The sequence below is a fragment of the Heptranchias perlo genome, chromosome 40 (genome assembly GCF_035084215.1).
Source record: "Heptranchias perlo isolate sHepPer1 chromosome 40, sHepPer1.hap1, whole genome shotgun sequence".
NCBI lineage: Eukaryota > Metazoa > Chordata > Chondrichthyes > Hexanchiformes > Hexanchidae > Heptranchias > Heptranchias perlo.
This window is the reverse complement of record NC_090364.1, coordinates 9,162,832-9,177,975: the sequence shown is the minus strand read 5'-3', so window position 1 is coordinate 9,177,975 and position 15,144 is coordinate 9,162,832. Positions and strand designations below refer to the sequence as shown.

Sequence of the window (15,144 nt, the reverse complement as noted above, 5' to 3'; positions counted from 1 at the left end):
AAGTTACTCCTGAGTTCCTTATTGGATTTATTAGTGACTATCTTATATTTATAACCCCTAGTTCTGGCCTCCCCCTCAAGTGGAAGCATCTTCTCTACATCTACCCTATTAAACCCCTTCATAATTTTAAAGACCTCTATTAGGTCCCCCCTCAGCCTCCTCTTTTCTAGTGTAGCATCGGATCATTTTTGAAGTGTAGTCACCGTTGCAATGTGGGAAAAGGTACAGTCACAAGCAGATTACCCTTCAGGGGTACTCCTACTGTCTGCTGATCACCCTGGACAAGGCCATGACGCACGCCCCTGCTGCTCACCCTTTGCAGAAGGAGGAAGCTCAATGATAGAAAGCAACAGTAGAGTAACTTAGTAAAGATGCAAGTATTACTTCCTCACATGTGAGGCTTGAGAGCGAGTGAGTGAACATTGGGCTACTCAACCACGGTCGGCATCACGGATGAACCTGATCCTATCCTCACCTGATGTACACACTTTCAAACAGGTCTGATTGCGTAGCGACCAGGAGCCACCCTGGCTTACTTTTATTTTATTTTTTTTGTTGTCCTGCCCAGCCCAGGGGTACCGAGGCTAATCGTCGCACTCCGACAGTCGCCTTGGGTCGTTTCTCGTGAAAAAAAAGTTTCATGTAGCCGGTTGGATTCTGTTTAAACTTTAAAAGTTCCACATCCCCCTCTGCCGGTATTAAAATAATCCAGAACGCCAGATGCTTAACAGAAGCCAGTACATCCAATGCCAACGTACAGCCTGTCCCAACCCACAATGACAGTGCAATCCGGAACACCTCACTACTTCCAAATAAAAATGACTCAGCATCACATAACTTAGGTTCTGAAATGGATTCCAAATAATTGCTGGGCCACACCGTTAAATATTAAACAGATGCTTAAATGGTGAAAAGTCCCTGTAGGTTCTGCATGCCTTATACAACCCACATGCTTGTGGTAATTCAGGAGAGCTTCACTTCAACACAACAGTTTGCCTTTGCTTTCCTTTTTCAATTTCCTATTTTAGACTGTTCATTTTCTTTTTTTAGTAGTTCCTATTTTATCTTTCTCTTGGTATGTCAATCAATCCATCTACATTTGCTCACTTTTATTTGATTTACATTTTGCCTACCTGTGGAATGCTGTATTTTCCCCTCTGGGCCTGTCGTCGCTTTATTCTTTTTCTCGTTCCTTGTTAAATATTTGATTCTTTTCGGTGTTTTTTTTTGTCTTTCTGCCCCCCCCCCCCCCCCTTTCCTTAATTCTCCACCCTCGTCGAGCTCACTCAGAGGAGAAGAAGAAGAAGAAGAAGAAGAGCCTCCAAAAAGCCAGCGACTTTAAGTTTTCTTTTTAAAAAAAAAATCCAAAAAAAAAGTCCAAACTTCAGTCTACAACAGAATGAGAAAGAGCTTTTAGGGTCAAATTCGTCAAAAGGGGGGATTGGAGAAAGTCTCCCAAAAGTACTTTTGAGAAAGATTGGATCCTGAAATCGACCATAAAAGTACATGCTCACAGAGCCGCAACTCATAGTGATTCAGCACCAAAGCACCCAACCCAACTCAACAACAACACTGTGACTGACAATCTCTAGAAAACAAAACTTCTTTTCAAACATTACAGAGTCAAAATAAGTCCAGTTGAAGAGATTACTCCTTTACTCACTGTTTCCAGAGACCTTGGGCAAGATCTGCTCTTTATTTTTGTTTCCAGTCCCTTCCCTTTTGCAGTTTTTTTTGCCTGTATGAAAACAAGTCAGTTCCTGGAATTCCTAGGTCAGATGATACTCACACACGCAGATGCCTTTCATTCATAAAAAACACAGACGGCGCACACGTCACCCGCTCGTTGACCATAGATGGAAAGAGACTGACGTCAGTCGATCCGGTGAAAGGATGATGTAACCCTCGAGGACGCCATGTTTGTGCGGGGCAAGAAGGGCAGGCATGTCACCCTGCGTTGCTGAGGTCCCTCTTGAGGAAAGCTGCTCCATTTCTTAGTCTCAGTGTCACACATGAAGGAGGAAGCATTGCAGCTGCTTTTTTAAGCAGTAATGCTTTTAAAACAAAACGTGTTCTCATTAAAAGAGCATTTTAAAAATTCCAGATACTGTATATGAAGTAATGGTCTATATCCTGAAACTTACACTACATTAAAATAAAAGTGTGATACTTCTTGTCCACAAACCTTAATTCCTGTTGCCATGGTCTTTTATGTAAACTTTTAATATCGAAACTGCCTATTATAAGATATTAAGGGGAACAGATAGGGTGGATAGAGAGAAACTATTTCCGCTGGTTGGGGATTTTGGGAGTAGTCTAAAAATTAGAGGCAGACCTTTCAGGAGCGAGATTAGAAAACATTTCTACACACAAAGGGTGGTAGAAGTTTGGAACTCTCTTCCGCAAACAGCAATTGATACTAGCTCAATTGCTAAATTTAAATCTGAGATAGATAGCTTTTTGGCAATCAAAGGTATTAAGGGATATGGGCCAAAGGCAGGTATATGGAGTTAGATCACAGATCAGCCATGATCTTTTCAAATGGCGGAGCAGGCACGAGGAGCTGAATGGCCTACTCCTGTTCCTATGTTCCTATTTATAATGGCAATTTCCAGTGCAAACAGTTGCCTGCAGTTTTTTGTCGATGAACAATTGAATCATTCGAAATGCTTTTCCAAAAGATTTTCATTTAAATTTATAAAATTTTCAATAATATTTTTTTAAAATACATATTTCATAATAGCATGACTGAAAATTACTCATTGAATTGCGTTATAATGCCTTCCTTAAAGTGTTAACTTTATGGCCCAGGCTTGAATCAAAAGCCTGAGCTTTGACCATAATTTTTTTACCTCACAAAAGTTGTACAAAACTTCTAATCACATCTGAGAGTTTGCAGTTTGCAGCATGCTGTCTATGTACCAACAGTAACTCAGTCCATGTCCCCTCATGAGTATTTGTGAGTATCTTTGCTATTTCCAAAAGTCTATCAAACAAATTGGAGATTGAATTCGCCAAGATTTATTTCAGGTAAGTATCAGTTAAAGTATTAACTAACAACTGCTCTATTCTGAAGTGCTCAGTCACTCAAAACATCTTATTAACATACCCGTCATCAGCTGCAGCTGCACTTTTCTGCTTTCCTTTCTAAATATCAACAAAGATTGTTTATCGAGAATGTATTTTTTTTCCTCAATCAAATGATTGAAAGTTCTGTTAAAAAATCTTTTTATTCTGAGCCATTTTTGAGGTTAAGGGAAATAATGAACTTTTGAGCGTTTTCTGAGGTATTTTTAGTTTCTTTATGGACATTTATGTTTATTAAAGACAGTATAAATCAACAAACTTATTAACTGTGCATTACTTGCTTTATGACATAATGTCAAAACAGGAACTGATTGATGATGGGGTAAGTGGTGAGGAGGCAAGGGATGGTACAAAAGGGGTTACAAACAGGTTGGGGGAGGAGTGTGACAGATGTATCTCCCGTGGGGTTGGGGAGGGGGCAAGTGGTGAGGGGGAGAGAGTTGGGATCTGATGGTCTAAAAGGGGCCAAGGGTAGTTTCCATTCTATTCGTCTGGCTTCTTCCTCTAAAAGGCTGCTAGATCTTGCTCCCCTAAATACTCCCAGATCCCAGCCAGACTCTGCCCCTGCAAAGTTCCAAAATCCCACCTCCCAGTCCTGCTGATCCCCAGGATATCCCTTTCCCAGATCTTCCTTTCCCTCCCATTCACACGATTTCCTGTCAATGCTCTACTAATTCAGCAATATAGATCAGCATTTTTTGATTACTGCAGTACGTTGACTTTGATGAAGTAACGGAGAGGGTTAATGAAGGTAATGCAATAGATGTATTTATGGACTTTCAAAAGGCATTTGATAAAGTGCCGCATAACAGACTTTTTCAGAAAATGGAAGCATTAAAGGAACAATGGTAACTTGGGTACGTAATTGGCTAAGGGATAAGAGGCAGAAAATAGTAGTGAACGGATAATTTTCTGACTGGAGAGAAGTATGCAGTGGGGTCTCCCAGGGATTGATATTAGAACCATTGCTTTTCTTGATATTTATAAATTACTTGGACTTGGGTATAGGGAGTGCAATTTTGAAGTTTGTGGATGATGTAAAATTTGGCAATGTAGTAAATAGTGAGGAGGATAGGAGCAGACTTTAGGAGGACATAGACTGGTGAAAGGAGCAGACACTTGGCAGATGCAATTTAATGCGGAGAAATGTGAAGTGATGCACTTTGGGAGGAATAACGTGGAGAGGCAGTATAATCTAAATGGTGCTATTTTGAGAGGGGGGGATTCAAGAGCAGAGGGACCTGGGGGTGCATATTCACAAATCTTTGAAGGTAGCAGTGCATGTTGATAAGACGGTCAAGAAAGCAAGTAGGGAGAAATTGTTTCCTCTGGCAAGTGGGTCGGTAACCAGAGGTCATAGATTTCAAATAATTGGCAAAAGAACTAAAGGGGGAAATGAGGAGAATTTTTTTCACACAGAGGGTTGTCAAGATCTGGAATTACCTGAAAGGGGGGGCGGAATCAGATTCCATAGGAGCTTTCAAACGGCAATTGGACATATACTTGAAGAGGTCTAATTTGCAGGGTTACAGGGGAGAAAGCTGAGGTGTGGGACTAAATTGGACAGCTCTTTCAAAGAGCCGGCACAGGCATGACGGGCCGAATGGCCTCCTTCTGTGCCATATGATTCTAACATGGTTAGTATTGAGTTTACTATTGCCCGCAGGTCTCATTTAGCCTCTCCACTAGCTAGTTCAACAACATTCATTAAATATGTCTCCCATTTTTTCTTCCAGTTTGTAAGACCTTGCTCTTATCTGTATGGAATTTAATCTGCCATTGTTCAACCCGTTTGCAAATATTGTCCAGGTGTTTCTACAACTCTTTGCTTGCTTCATCACATTCTACTGCTTCCCTCACCCCCAGCGTCCGCAAATTTAACCAACTTAATCCAGGTCATTTATACAGATCAGAAACAGTAGGGCCTGAGCACTGATGCCTGAGGTAATCCACTCAGTGCATCTCCCCAGCCTGACATCACTCCCTTAACTGGTATCTACTTCTCTTTCAGCCAACTCCTTATCTACCTCCAAATTTTGCTATAATGCCCACTGCCTTCGGCTTCTGTAGCAGCCTTTCATGTGCAACTTTATCAAGGGCTTTCTGGAAGTCTAGGCATACTATACCATAAGGCTTTAAAATGTCCGTGTGAGATGTCACTTGATCAAAACAGTGAAGGTGTTTGGTCTGGCAGGATCTGCCCCTTCTGAAACCGTGTTGGCTGCCACTTAGTAGATTATTTTCTCAAGTTTACGTCTAATGATCAGTTCAGTTATTTTGCCGGTTATTGATGTAAGACCTGAGTTTATTTTTCTTGAAAATAATTACCACATTTTCGAGTCAGCCCCTCATCTCACTTAACACCCTTGGGTATATGGTGTGCGCCCCTGAGGATTTCTTCATTTTCTTTCCATCCTCCTCCTTGGCCACTCTCTCAGGACGAACCAGCCAGTTTGCAACCTCGCCATTCTATTCAAACCTGAGCTGAACTTACAACCTCAAATCCTCTCCATCATAAAGACCATCAACTTCCACCTCTGCAACGTTGCCCAGCTCTGACGCCACCTCAGCCCATCTGCTGCTGAAACCCTCGTCCACGCTTTCGTCAGACTTCACAAATGCTTTTGTTCTCCTGGCCGAGCTCCAAGTCTTCTTCCTTTGTAAATCTCAGCTCATCCAAGACTCTGCTGCTCATATCCTATCCTGCAGCAGGATCATCACCCTGTCCTTGCTGACTTCCATTGCCTTGCGGTCTCCCAATGCTGTAATTTTAAAATTCTCAACTTGGTGTTTAAATTAATTCATGGCTGCACTCCTCCAGACCTACAGTCCCTCCCACCTTCCCCCACCGTCTCTCCTTCTGATCTTCTGACTCTTGTGTACACCCCCTCCATTGCCCCATTATTGGCGGCTGTCTAGGCCTCACACTTTGGAATTCCTTCCCTGAACTCCTCCAACTCTCTCTCTTCCTCTCCTTTTAAGATCTTCCTTAAAACCCACCTCTTTGACCAAGTTTTTGGTAACCCTCCTAACATCTTCTTCTTTAGCTTGGTGTCCATCTTGTGATTATGCCACAGTGAAGCACTTTGAAAAATTTTCCACGTTAAAGGTGCTATATAAAACAGTGTTGTTGGACGCTTTAGATGATATCAAAGTCATTAAGTTTAGCTGTGGAAGCTCCTATATAAGAGAGCATGCTACTAGTGTCTTCTCCGCTGAATACTTCCAGGAACTAATCAGCTAATATGTTAAATATTTTGAGTTCATCCTCAGGTTATATAAGGTGCACCATTTCTGGTTTGCTCTTTGCCCCTCTAACCATCTCTTTAACATTTCTCACCATTCTCCCTACGGGCTTTGTAGGATTTGTTTTTCATACAAGTCTTTGTACTGTTTTATTAATCCATATCAGATCATATTTGCTTACCCTGCATTTCCTAATTCTTGGTGTGTCATTAAAGATATTTCATTTGTCCTCAGCTGAGGTTTTTTTGAATGCCCCCCCGGTCAATCAGTTTACGTTCTTCCCTTATTCCCTTGAAGTTGTCTCCTTTAAAGTTGGAGATTTGAGAATTGGTTTGTTATATTGGTTTATCCCAGATTATGTCAAATTTAAACATATTATGATTGGTGTCACCCTGGGTGCCACTACATCCACTCCAAGAATGCTGTCTAGTCACTTGCCATGACCAGGTAGCAGTATGGGTTACCTCAGGTTATCACTGGGTCAGAAAGCAGTCATGCATTACATTTGCTAGTTCAGATTCTAGACTATTTGGAAATTCTCAGTGTATATGAAACTGTATTGAGACTGTCAAATCTAGAGCCCCCTGGATGACAAGGAAGCATACAGGGTAAGATAAGGCAAAAAAGGGAAGCATATGTCAGACCCCGAGAGCTCAATACTGTAGAAAGCCTAAAGGAAATTAGGAAAGCAAAGAGAGGGCATGAAAAAATACTGGCAAGTAAAATTAAGAAAAAATCCCAAAATGTTTTATAAGTACATAAAGAGCAAGAGGATAACTAGGGAAAGAGTAGGGCCTATTAGAGTCCAAAAAGGTAACCTGTGTGTGGAGGCGGAAGATGTGGATATGGTTCTTAATGAATACTTTGCATCTGTCTTCACAAAAGAGGGGGACGATGGAGAGATTGTAGTTAAGGAAGGGGAGGAGTGTGAAATATTGGATGGGATAAACATAGTGAGAGAGGAAGTATTAAAGGGTTTAGCATCTTTGAAAGTAGATAAATCGCCAGGCCCGGATGAAATGTATCCCAGGCTGTTAAGAGAAGCGAGGGAGGAAATAGCGGAGGCTCTGACCATCATTTTCCAATCCTCCCTGGCTACAGGCGTGGTGCTGGAGGATTGTACCATTGTTTAAAAAGGGAGAAAAAAATAGACCGAGTAATTATAGGCCAATCAGTCTAACCTCGGTGGTGGGCATAAATTACTGGAATCAATTCTGAGGGACAGCATAAATCGTCATTTAGAAAGGCACGGGTTAATCAAGGACAATCAGCATGGATTTGTGAAGGGAAGGTCATGTCTGACTAACTTGATTGAATTTTTTGAGGAGGTGACAAGGAGAGTCGATGAGGGTAACGCCTTTGATGTAGTGTACATGGATTTTAGCAAGGCTTTTGACAAAGTTCCACATGGCAGACTGGTCAAAAAAGTAAAAGCCCATGGGATCCAAGGGAAAGTGGCTAGTTGGATCCAAAATTGGCTCAGTGGCAGGAAGCAAAGGGTAATGGTTGACGGGTGTTTTTGCAACTGGATGGCTGTTTCCAGTGGGGTTCCACAAGGTTCAGTACTAGGTCCCTTGCTTTTTGTGGTATATATTAATGATTTGGACTTGAATGTGGGGGGCTTGATCAAGAAGTTTGCAAAGATGATACAAAAATTAGCCGTGTGGTTGATAGTGAGGAGGAAAGCTGTAGACTGCAGGAAGATATCAATGGACTGGTCAGGTGGGCAGAAAAGTGGAATTCAATCCAGAGAAGTGTGAGGTAATGTATTTGGGGAGGGCAAACAAGGCAAGGGAATGCACAATAAATGGAAAGATACTGAGAGGTGTAGAGGAACAAATGGACCTTGGAGTGCATGTCCACAGATCCCTGAAGGTAGCAGGACAGGTAGATAAGGTGGTTAAAAAGGCATACAGGATACTTTACTTTATTAGCTGAGGCATAGAACATAAGAGCAGGGTGGTTATGCTAGAACTGTATAAAACACTAGTTAGGCCACAGCTTGAGTACTGCGTACAGTTCTGGTCACCACATTACAGGAAAGATGTGATTGCACTAGATAGGGTACAGAGGAGATTTACAAGGATGTTGCCAGGACTGGAGAATTTTAGCTATGAGAAAAGATTGGATAAGCTGGGTTTGTTTTCTTCGGAACAAAGGAGGGGAGATTTAATTGAGGTATATAAAATTATGACAGGACTAGATAGAGTGGATAGGATGGACCTATTTCCCTTAGCAGAGGGGTCAGTGATCAGGGGGCATAGATTTAAAGTAATTGGTAGAAGGATTAGAGGGGAGCTGAGGATAATTTTTTTCACCCAGAGGGTGGTGTGGGTCTGGAACTCACTGCCTGAAAGGGTGGTAGAGACAGAAACCCTCAACTCATTTAAAAAGTACTTGGATGTACATTTGAAGTGCCGTCACCTACATGGCTACAGACCAAATGCTGGAAAGTGGGATTAAGCTGGATAGTTGTTTATCGGCCGTCACGGACGCGATGGGCCGAATGTCCTCCCTCTGTGCCGTAACTTTCTATGATTCTATGATTAAAGTCCACCATTGCTATGCACATACTGGATGGCTGTTTCCAGTGGGGTTCTGCAAGGCTCAGTACTAGGTCGCTTGCTTTTTGTAGTATATAATAATGATTTGGACTTTAATGTGCGGGGCTTGATCAAAAAGTTTGCAGATGACACAAAAATTGGCCGTGTGGTTGATAGTGAGGAGAAAAGCTGTAGACTGCAGGAAGGTAGCAATGGACTGATCTATTCATTAAGTAATCTTTCCTCCCTTTTGTTTTGACCTGGTGGTGTACAGCAAACCAATAGCTTTATCTTTGTCCCATTTGTGCTACAAATTTCCAGCCTAACAATCTTATTTGGAATTTTATCGGATTGGCCTAACAAATAGATTTGTTTACTGAACTAGTGGTGAATGTATAATCATACTAAATGAATGTTGAATGGAATGTCCAGGCACTGATTAACAAAATAACTTTCTTTGTTTCCTTGACTGTAAAAGTGAATGTAAAAGTTGCCCTTCCTTATTCCTAAGTGCTATTAACGAGTTTTTAGTAGTAGTAGAGTGAATTATTAGAATTTGAAATGAACAGTCATAATTAGTTTTTAAGTGCATTTTCCAACTAATTATAATGATTTTCCTTGAGTAATGTAATTAGTGATCTTGAGGGAGTGGTGGAACTTCATGGCTCAGTGAGTGGAAGGAAATCAGCCAGTGTTTCTACTCCTGATTGCTATTCAGCAAGCTCTGTTGGAAGTGTGCTTGTGTCAACACTGAGTGAGAACATCTGGCGAAATTGGCTGTGATGCTTCATGTGGTCCAATAGTCCCACTGACAAGCCCCATTCATGAATAATGAGCTCTTGGGTGAGATAGTGGAAGGGAAGCGGCACCTATGGAACCAGCCACGAGTCAACATCTCCAGGACAGCAGGGGAGGAGGGGGGGGGCGGGATATAAAACTGTCCCATTAAGTAAGCACCAAAATAATATGGGTCACCTTGCCAGTATCAAAGATGGCAGCAGCACGATGTGGAAAGTGGCATTTTGCCTTAAAGAAAGATGGCGCCGGGATCGTCGCCCGATGCGACAGAGTTTCGCCCTTTCATCCGGTTCATTAGCTGCCCCCGGATTGGCTGCGAGAGACGTCAGTCAGTCGGGTGGGCGGGGCGGGGCGAGGCGAGGGCGCAAGCAGCGGATTGAAGGTAAAAGGTTCAGGAATATTCGGCGAGTGGCGTTAGGGCCGCAGGTACGAGGCAAGGCCGAACTAAATTAAATTACCTGCGTGGTGGGGTTGGGGGAGAGGATAAGATCATTAATGGGGTGGGGTGAGGTGAATGTGCGCCTGTTGCTATGGGAATCACCGGCTGGGCCTTTCATATCCTTAAAAAAATTATGTTAAAATATCATTTACTGTGGTTTAAATACGAATAAGGCCCGTCCAGTCCCCCCATGGCGAACAATATTGAAGAATGAGGCATAAAATCCAGATAAAATGGCACTTCTTGCAAGGTGGGGGTAGCTTCTGGCTGTCATTTCATTGAATTGCTTCCCCCTCCCCTGTTGTCCCAAAGGTTCTGTGGTGGTACGGACCCGCCATAAGTTGGGCGCCCTCCTGTACCTTGCCCAAAGTTGACCATTCTTCAAGAACTAGGTCTGGGCGGTGAGCCTATTCGACCTGGGAGGGCATCATGTGCCAGCCTGATTACATCCTCCCCTGCCATCCACACGCATTGTAGATTTTTTTTTTGCTCGGCCGTGGGTATTAGGGGATATGGAGCCAAGGCGGGGTGGATGGAGTTAGGATACAGATCAGCCATGATCTCGTTGATTGGTGGAACAGACACCATGGGGCTGAATGGCCTACTCCTGCTCCTGTGATCCTATAACGCACAGAGAGCGCTTTCCACCAGATATCACCAGGCATTGAACAAGAGCAGGGGCCCTGGCTGGTTCCCCCTCCAATTTTGGCAGATGGGGACCGATTCTAGCAACCCAATCGATGCCCTAGCTGAACTCAACAATCCCAAACCAGACCAGGATTGAATCTTGGAATGATACAGCACAGAAGGAGGCCATTCGGCCCATTGTGCATCTGCCAGCTCTTTGAAAGAGCTATTCGATTAGTTCCACTCCCCTGCCCTTTCCCCATTCCCATTCAAGTATTTATCCAGTTCCCCTTTGAATGTTATTATTGAATCTGCTTCCACCACCCTTTCAGGCAGTACATTCCAGATCATAACAACTCGCTGCGTAAAAAAAACTTTGATACTCTTAATGAATGCAGCAGCATCTGAAATGTTTGCTGTCAATCAGAAGGGGCTCTTTTCCAATAGCACCTGCCTATCAAGCTCGGGGTTGGTTTTCTTGGAAGGGGAGCTGCTTACTATTTCTGCCGAGGGCATGTATACTTAAATCCTTGCTCCAAACCGGAACTTGTCAGCTAATGCTTCATAGTTCCAGAGTGTGGGAGAGGGTCACAGAAATACTCAGTGCAGAGGTACGTACCTTGTAGTGCATGGTCGGCATCAACTGAGCAATGTTAACCAGGGGCCGGAAGCAAGGCACCTTCGACTGCCACTGCACATATTATAGAACTTAACCCATATGCGCCAAACGCACCCGTTTAGCCAGTTTCAGCATTTGGAGTTGGCAAGAGAGGTGATTCTATTAGGGCCGAGTGAAATAAGATTTAGAAAATTATTTATTACGCTATCAGCTGACCTGTTTCTAATCGCAGGGCCTGTATAAGCAAATCACTCAGGCTAATCCTCACTCACAGTAGCATTGTAAAACAACACAGAGTACTGTCTTTGCCAAGAGAAAGCCCAGTACTATTAAAATTAGACAAAACAATAACCCTCCTGATTTACATTATATCAGACTGAAATAGAGTTATGAAGCATAGGCTCAAAATCCTCTGAACAACAAAAACTTGCATTTATATAGCGATTTTAATGTAGTAAAACGTCCCAAGGTGCTTGGATTGCCATAATTCACTGCAAGCCACCCAGTATTTATAATTTCAGTTTGATTTTGTAAAATTGAATTAAAAAAAAAACTGAACAAGCAATGGAATGGATTTTGGGCAATCAGAATTTATATGCAAAATGCTTGTATTTCATGCAAATCTTTTTACTATTGTACTTAGTAATGTATTTCCATAGCAAGGGCCTGTCCATGAACTGTATACAGATTGAAAGATTAGAATCAGTTAGATCACTTTTACACGTGTTCAGGATAAAAATCATGTACGTCAGTTTTTCTCCAGCTCTCCTCATGCCAGTACCCGTTTTGCAACCAAGGAAATGGGTGGGTCACCTACTCTTAAAACTGATAACCTTTGAGAAAAGCACCTCCATCAACGTGACAACTCCTCAGACATGCTCAAGACCATACATTTACTGTATGGGGTATAGACCCAGGACTCTCCACTCTTGTATGTCTTTGAAGTATAGTAGAAAAATGCACACTGTACTGACTTGGGGGTTAGGGCGTGTTTTTAATCTACATGTTACAATAATAAGGAAGGAAAGACTTCCATTTATAAAGCGCCTTTCATGACCTCAGAAAGCCTCAAAGCACTTTACAGCCAATGAAGTATTTTTGAAGTGTAGTCACTGTTGTAATGTAGGAAACACGGCAGCCAATTTGTGCACAGCAAGCTCCCACAAACAGCAATGTGATAATGACCAGATAATCTGATTTTAGTGATGTTTGTTGAGAGATAAATATTGATCAGGACATTGGGGAGAACTCCCCTGCTTTTCTTCAAAATAATGCCACGGGATCTTTTACATTCAATGGAGAGGGCAGGCAGGGCCTCGGTTTAACGTCTCATCCGAAAGACGAATATATTATATAGATATTGAAGTGCTTTGATTTAGAATTTGATTGGCTCTCAGAGATTAGCTACAATCTGTAATCATATGTAATCTTGTGAGTATAATGGAATTAAAAATAATTTTAAATCTTTAGCACCAATGTAGCAAGGCTTCACTGCAAATTGGATTACGCTAAATCAGATTTCCACACACTGACTGACTCAGTGCCTGCCATCTTGTGTCTGCTCTGTGTAATCTTGAAGCAAGTAGTGAATATATGATGTAGTGGCACAGAATACAGGAGCACCAGTGCCGGTCTCACACGAGGGCGAGGGGCGGGGGAGCAGGGCAGCGTTCTAGTGCCCCCCCCCCCCTCCGGCCACTAAGTATCAATTCTCAGGTGCGCTGCTGGGAGGGAGTCACTAAATGAAGTCTGGGTCACCCCTTACCGTGGAAGGGGAGGGAAAAAGCGGGAAAAATCACCTTCAAACTGCTGTGGTGTCTCTCCAAGATCAGGGAGGCATTGCTGGAGCCTGAGGCTGGGTGCTTTTGACCCTTTCAGCCCTTGGACGTCTACTCGTGAGGATGCCCAGAAAATAGGGTGGGGGATACACTGTGGGTGACAATAGAGTCTGAAATTTAGTTCAACTTGTGAGCCAGACCCCAGTTTGCTCACGATTAAAAAGAAAAGAAAAATGGAAATCGGAAACAGAAATAAAAAATGGTTGCAATATGCAGCAGGTCAGAGAGAAAAGACAAGTTTAGAAGTGAAAACTGAAAGTTAAACGAGCATTAGGGGGAGAAAGAGAGGGGGAGCCAACAGATACTACAGTCACAGAGAGAAAGGTAACAGGTCAAATGACCTGCAACCTGGAAAAGCAGGAAATGTGTTAGATTACATAAAATCATCTCGGTGATGCAGTGGAAAGATATTAAAGCATGTGCAAATAGTTAAGGTGTTGAGAGGCCCACCCAAGGAAAAGGTGAGAAAATTGAGGGAAAAACAATAATTATTAAAACTTAAATGCTGGGATAACAGTGGGTATGTGAGTCGCGCAAGGAGTAAGAACAGACCCAACGCCAAGGGTGCTGATCTGTGTTGTGACAAAGGGTCCAAACCCAGAATGTTAACCTGCTGCCCCCTCCTCCCCGGTCATAAGCACCTCTTGAAAAGAAAATGGAAACGTGGCTAAAGTCTGAAATTTAAAAACTTTGTCTTCAGACCAGAGGGCTGTTGAGTGTTCACGATGAAGATGAGGTACTATTCCTGAAGCTTACAGAACATAAGAAATAGGAGCAGGAGTAGGCCATACGGCCCTTAAAGCCTGCTCCGCCATTCAATCAGATCATGGCTGATCTTTGACCTCAACTCCACTTTCCCGCCCGATCCCCATATCCCTTGATTCCCCTAGAGTCCAAAAATCTACCAATCTCAGTCTTGAATATACTCAACGACTGAGTACCCACAGTCCTCCGGGGTAGAGAATTCCAAAGATTCACAACCCTCTGAGTGAAGAAATTTCTCCTCATCTCAGTCCTAAATGGCCGACCCCTTATCCTGAGACTATGTCCCCTGGTTCTAGTCTCTCCAGCCAGGGGAAACAATCTCTCGGCATCTACCCTGTCAAGCCTTCTCAGAATATTATATGTTTCAATGAGATCACCTCTCATTCTTCTAAACTCCAGACAGTATAGGCCCATTCTACTCAATCTCTCCTCATAAGACAATCCTCTCATCCCAGGAATCAATCGAGTGAACCTTTGTTGCACCGCCTCCAAGGCAAGTATATCCTTCCTTAGATAAGGAGATCAAAACTGTACACAGTACTTCAGATGTGGCTCACCAAAGTCCTGTACAATTGCAGCAAGACTTTTTTACTTTTGGAAGTCCCAAACCCCCTTGCAATAAAGGCCAACATACCATTTGCCTTCCTAATTGCTTGCTGTACCTGCATGTTAACTATCTGTGTTTCGTGTACAAGGACACCCAAATCCCTCTGAACACCAACATTTAATAGTTTCTCACCATTTAAAAAATATTCTGTTTTTCTACTCTTCCGACCAAAGTGAATAACCTCACATTTCCCCACATTATACTCCATCTGCCATCACCTTGCCGACCAGTTTGCATTGAACTTGGCTGGAACAGTGTAGTACAAGTGGGAGGGGGAGGGGGAGTTGAAGGTGGTGAGCCTTGGTGAACACAGCATAATGTACGTGGACTCGATCTGTTTTTAGCCACGCCAGCGTACAGGGACAGCACCATGCGGACCAAATACAGCACACTAAATTGGAGGAAGTACGTGTAAATTGCTGTCTCTCACAATTTGACCTGTTGTGTGTTTCCAACTTTTTCTGCTTTTTTTCACGATTGCATATTACATAGAATTTACAGCACAGATATAGGCCTTTCGGCCGTTGTTTATGCTTCACACAAACATCCCACTCTATTTACTTCATCTTGCCCTA

The 15,144-nt window shown here is 42.8% G+C and overlaps 2 protein-coding genes across 5 annotated transcripts in view; one reads left to right on the top strand and one right to left on the bottom strand.

The window, feature by feature from the left end:
• The window catches only part of LOC137305371 (transcription factor MafK-like), a 41,354-nt gene extending 39,579 nt beyond the window's left edge, over window positions 1–1,775 (bottom strand). The window contains exon 1 of the mRNA XM_067974208.1: window positions 1,664–1,775. The gene's annotated coding sequence lies outside the window, so the exon portion shown is untranslated. The remainder of the gene's footprint in view (window positions 1–1,663) is intronic.
• Window positions 1–15,144, top strand: part of pla2g6 (phospholipase A2, group VI (cytosolic, calcium-independent)) — a 123,371-nt gene that overhangs the window by 57,922 nt on the left and 50,305 nt on the right. Inside the window, exon 1 of one of the 4 annotated variants that reach the window (XM_067974559.1) lies at window positions 10,014–10,056. The exons of 2 other annotated variants lie outside the window; for them this stretch is intronic. The gene's annotated coding sequence lies outside the window, so the exon portion shown is untranslated. Of the gene's footprint in view, window positions 1–10,013; window positions 10,101–15,144 lie in introns of those variants that run through there. One more of the 4 variants, XM_067974558.1, reaches the window with a different exon arrangement.